The sequence below is a fragment of the Nicotiana tomentosiformis genome, chromosome 6, assembly GCF_000390325.3.
Source record: "Nicotiana tomentosiformis chromosome 6, ASM39032v3, whole genome shotgun sequence".
Taxonomy (NCBI): domain Eukaryota; kingdom Viridiplantae; phylum Streptophyta; class Magnoliopsida; order Solanales; family Solanaceae; genus Nicotiana; species Nicotiana tomentosiformis.
The window spans coordinates 95203496-95209761 of record NC_090817.1 but is presented as its reverse complement, the minus strand read 5'-3'; positions in this window follow the sequence as shown (position 1 = coordinate 95209761).

Sequence of the window (6266 nt, the reverse complement as noted above, 5' to 3'; positions counted from 1 at the left end):
TAGGCTGCTCCTCTAAGCTGGAATGCCGTGAAAGAAACCCCCCCACTGGAATCCACAATACCCGTAGTACGGAGGATGCAGTGACATTCCTTAAGGAAACCCTGAGCATCCTCTGTAGCCAAACCGCTGAAAATGGGAGGGTGGTATTTCTTGCACCTCTCGAGCCTGAGCTGCTCCCCCCTCTGAAATTGCTACCCTAGCCTCGGGCCGAACTGGGACAACTGGCTGCACTGGTATAACCTCTGGAGCATGGTCAACTTGGTCCCGTGGCTCTGGGGTACGGGCGGCGGGAGTCTGTGCTCCTCCCCCAACTTGAGATGTGGCAGGAGCAAGTGGAATTAACCCTGCCTGAGCTAGAGTGCCAAACATGCTCAAAAACTAGGCAAGAGTCTCCTGAAGTGCAGGAGTAGTAACATGCGTCTCAGGTGCCTGTTCTCCAACTGGAGCTACTTGTGGTTCCTCTACAGTAGCTCGTGCGGGTGCTATGGCTGCACCACGTGGTCTTCCTCGGCCTCTGGCTCAGCCTCTGCCCCGGCCCTGGCCTCTTGCGGCTCCAACAGGGGGTGTGGGTGTCTGATCATCGCATCCAGTAGTGCGTGTTCTCACCATCTGTGAGTGAATAGAAAGACAATGGTTTAGAACTTCGAAGTCAACAAATGCACACGATAAGGAATCGAAGAAGTGAACATTTTCCTTACAGTTACATAGCCTCCCGAAGATAAGTACAGACGTCTATGTACCGATCCGCGTGACTCTTCTAAACCTGCTTGTGACTCATAACACCTATGAACCTAGAGCTCTAATACCAACTTGTCACGACCCCAAATTTCCCTCCGTAGGATATCGTGATGGTACCTAGTCTCTAAGACTAGGTAAGCCTATCAATATGCGGAATAATCAAAATAACAATTAAAAACTTTTAAAATCTCAACCTCTCTGTACATAAAAAAATTTCCAAAACCCGGTGAAATACAAGTCACAAGCTCTAAAGAAGTAGTACAAATATCTTCATACATCAGAGTCTAATGTGAATAAGGAAAACAACATAATAAGGATAGAAGGGGACTCCGAGGTCTGCGGACGCTGGCAGATATACCTTGAAGTCTCTGCGTTCAGCTAGCTTACCGATACCTGGTCTGATAGGAAGCACCTGGATATGCACAAAAAGATGTGCAGAAGCATAGTATGAGTACACCACAGCGGTACCCAGTAAGTGCCAAGCCTAACCTCGGTAGAGAAGTGACGAGGTCAGGTCAGGCCCTACTAGAATAATAAAAAATACGGTGACATGTTTAACAATATAATAACAATAAATAATAATGAAAGTGAATCAAGTAAGTAGTATGTCACCATTAAATTGCACAAAGTAAGGGCAAATAATACCTCGTGGAAAGACAACAGAAATTTACAACTTTAAGGAAAATCACGACAATAATTAAAGGCAAATGCAGCCATAAATAAATATCAACAAGGGCACTCCTGAGGTACCTCCTCGTAGTCCCAAATAATAAATAATTTCACAATGTTTTATTTCCTTATATCACCGCGGGAGCCTTCACATTTAATTTTAAGGAAAATATTTTTTCTAAAATAGCATCCCGCATCTTAGCCACCCTTATCACACCGCATGACTTCTAGTAGTTTCCCTACTAGCCACGCATATCAAGCCACCCTTATCCCACCGCATGCGTTTTCACACCCAAACCTTATACCACAACATGCGTATCAATATCACAATATATCATAATTTGCACCTTAAGTTCCCAAATATTTTAACTTGTCAAAATAAATCAACAACAATAATATTTTTCCGCAATAAGGAGCTCACGACTCAATCACAATAAGTACAAAGTCTCACAAAATATTCAGTAAAGTAATATCAGTTATTTCCACAATACGGAGCACACGACTCATTCACAATGAATAAAAAATCTTCACAAAGTATTCAGCAAAAATAATACTTCCACAAATTTAACATCTTGACTTAACATCAAAGTTTTTAAATGTAAAATACTTCATCTTTAATAATATTTACTTTAAAGAAATTCAACCTTCAAATCATGTACAGAATAAAAGAAACCAAGTTTCAACTAAACAGGTAAAACTATTAGTAGGAAAAGGTCAAGCAAATTTAAAGTATAAAAATCAGATCAATGATGAAGAATATAACAAAATAAAATAATTTTTATTTAATTAATATGCAACAGTGATCTACAAAATTTAAAAATATAATCTTCCACGTTTATCCCGTGTACACATATGTCACCTCGTGTACACGACCTTCAACACATTATAATTATCACATCAATACCAATTCTAGGGGGAATTTCCCCCACACAAGGTTAGACAAGTCATTTACCTCGACTTGCTCCTATTTAATCCACTTGTAGGCCTTTTCCTCGATTATCCAACTCTGAATGGCTCGCATCTAGCCAAAATAATTCGATACAGTCAACAAAAATTATAGGAATCAATTTCATTAAAAAATACTATATTTTTCAATAAAAATCTGAAATTAACTCAAAAATCGTCCATGGGGCCCACATTTTGGAATCTGGCAAAACTCACAAAATCCGACAACCCATTCAATTATGAGTCCAACCATACCAGTTTCACTCAAATCCGACTCCGAATCGACACCGAAATCTCAAAAATTCATTTCTATGAGATTTCTAAAATTTTCCCAAATTTCAATCCCAAAATACTAATTAAATGGTGAAAACAATTATATATCCGTGTATATTGACCAAATACATGTTAGAATCACTTACCCCAATATTTTTCTTAGAAATATCTCAAATATCGTCTCTCCCCTAGCTTCAATTTATCAAAAATGGAAAATGGGACGAAGTCCCCTGCTTTATAACTTAAAGTTTTGTCAAGGCTGCTCTCGATCTTGGCCATCGATCCTGGCCCTCAATCCTGGCTTCGATCATGGACCTCGATCCTGGCCCTCGAATTTCCAGCAGAAAAATTGCAGAAGCTGTTTAAGTCCAACTTTTGATTCGTTAACCATCCGAAACTCACCCGAGGCCCTCGAGACCTCAACCAAATACACCAACAAGTCCTAAAACATCATACGAACTTATTTGAAACCTAAAATCACATAAAACGACGCTAAAACCACGAATCATACCCCAATTCAAGCTTAACGAACTTAAAAATTTCCAACTTCTACATTCGATGTCGAAACCTATCAAATCAAGTCCGATTGACCTCAAATTTTGCACACAAGTCATAAATGATATAACGGAGCTATGAAAATGTTCATAACTGGATTCCGACCCCGATATCAAAAAGTCAACTCCCCGGTCAAACTTCCAAACTTAAATTTCTATTTTAACCATTTCAAGCCTAATTTAACTACGAACTTCCAAATAAAATTTCGATCACGCTCCTAAGTCCAAAATCACCATACAGAGCTGTTGGAATTATCAAAATTCTATTCAGGGGTCGTTTACACATAGGTCGACATCCAGCCAACCTTTTTAACTTAAGTTTTAAACTTTGAAACTAAGTGTTCCAATTCATTCTAAAATCTCTCCGGACCTGAACCGACTACCCCGACAAGTCACATAACAGTTATAAAGCACTGAATGGGCAGTAAATAGGGAAGTGTGGCTACAACTTTTAAAATAACTGGTCGGGTCGTTACAAAGAGTATTAATATTACAGTCCAAAATCTTCCTAGAAAAAACAGTTCCTGAGATGTCTGCCCAAAAAGCTTCATTCGCAAACATCAGAGGAACTGCCATGATTGTTGTTCTTCAAGAAAAAGTTTTTCTTTGCACCCTCCTTTACCATCATATCAACTACTTTGTTCATCTCTTTGTAGCTGTGTTTCACCACAACGTCTCCCAATCTTAAGATGATTGACCTGCATTCAAAAATAATTGAGTCAAAGACATGGTTACTCAAATTATGCATTCTTATTACCTCTGTACAACTTTATTCGGGGAAGATATTTGTTCATGTTTACTCTAGTCTAAAGTCATGAGATTCTAGAAGACTTTTTAGGTTTATGTGAACAGAGTTTTCTCGAGGCAAAAGTTTCTCACTATTTGGAGTTTCGTGTAAGAAACATAACGAGAATACACCTAAAAACAGGCTGTTCCTTTAGTCCATTTAATACTAGAAATTTTTAGCTATTTCAAATAAGGAAGAATTTAATGTACAAAATTTAATTGATTTAGAACTCCTAAACATTTAGGGAAAAGTTTAAATGACAATTTTGTTTGAAGTGAAATCTAATTTAAAGGGTAAAAAAAGCGAACGATATTTTATTAAGGGCATTCGTACTTTTAATATAGTATAGATATAGATAAATATACTTTTTAGTATATTTTCTTTCTTGTCTAATTATCTTCATCAAAATTTACTTTATTAGCTTTCGCACGATGCTTTGTTACTTTCTATCCAACACCTATTGCAACCCCTTTATTGTACTCCCCTTGTTCATTCTTGGCAAACTCTTCAATCAATTGACTCTGTCTTGGTGTCAATTTTCTTCACCCAAATTACAAAAATAATCATTAGATCACATATTTTTCTCTAGTTAAGTCTTCTTATGAGTTAATTCAGTGCCCACCGAACTATAAAACCTCCTAATTATCTCAATACTAGATTGACAAAAGAGCAAGGATAAATAAAAAAGTGGCAATAGAAGTAGGGGTGTCAATAGTTCGGTTCGACTGGTTATTTTATAAAGTTTGTATCATATTAATTTTTCGGTTATTTTATTTTGTATAACCAAAATTAAACTTTTCAAAATCGTCTCAATCATCTCGGTTTCTCTTTGGTATCGGTACAGTTCGGTTAATATTTCGATATTGTTTTACGTCATGCAAGAGTCTCTAGTCAAAGTTAGAATGCGATAAATGTGTACTTGTACATGACTTTCGCAAAATTCTCTAGATATTTTTACTTTTTTAAAAGTGATGATCAAAGGAGCATGAAAGATGTACAAAATAGAGATTCATCCCACTGTTCTATGATAGCGTAAAATAAATTAAGCAACAATAAGAGAAATATAAACCATATGAGTAGAAAGATACTAATCAAGTTGGGGCTCAAAAAATAGAGTTTATTAGAAGATTAATATCCAACAAGAGAAATTCAAATCATACGAGAGGAAATATATCCAATACCTTTTAGCTTGCTATTGAAGATTGCTGGAATACCTAGTGACTTGCTACTCAAAATGTTGGAACTAATTTAATTTGAATAATTAACCCAAATAGCCGTCCACCTATTCACTTAAACTAACAATAGACGACAGATGTATAATTTATATATAATATATGTACAACTGTGAAAATTAATGTATAATTTATGTATCCCGTCTAGAAAAAATAAACATAAAATATGACTGGCTAATTGCGTAACAATCCCATTTAATTTCGATATGAGTAGTAGAATAGGTTTGGAAGTTGAAATTTTGGATATTAATTATTTGATCACTTGTAGCCATTTTCATAATCCCAAGACCCAAGAAAAAAAAATTAATGCTTTGTTTAGTTTTAAACTTAGTATATAAAATATATTTTTCTAAATTTATTCGGTACGGTTCTGTATTCTTTTAAAAACCTACACTATTATTCGGTACATTTATAAGTTTATATAAAAATCTACGATTTTAATAAAAGAAACCTAATAATTGATTTGGTACGATTCGATTCGATCGATTTAGTCGATTTTTAAAAATTCATTGAACCCCAAACAGAATCAGAATCAGTCTTTTTCACTTTCACATTAGCGTGACGGGTACCTATGTGGGAAGACTGACACTGGGAGGCCCTGCAAAATATGTTGTTATTTATTTATTACACACACATAGACCAGCACACTGTAAATTCATTCAACAAGTACTGCTACACCTCACATTGTAACTTGATAGTATGGGAAATTCAAACCATCTAATGATCTAGTAAATTTGAGCATTTCTAAAAAATACTTTTTAAAAAGTACTTTTGGTGAGAATCGCAGTTTCTGTTTGACTAATTAATTTAAAAAATATTTTTGAGCATCAATTAGTGTTTAGTCAAGCTTTTAAAAAGTTCCTCTAAGTATATTTTTCTCAAAGTTGCTTTTAAAAAAAATACTTTTGGGAAGAATTTTTTTTTTCTGCTTCTCAAAAGTTGCTTCTTCTTCTACTCAAAATCATTTTTTTCCTTCTAAAAGTTTGGTCAAAAGCCTTAACTTTTAAGGGAAAAAGCACTTTTGATAAATAAAAAAAGGACTTTTAATTTAAAAAAATATTTTTGATC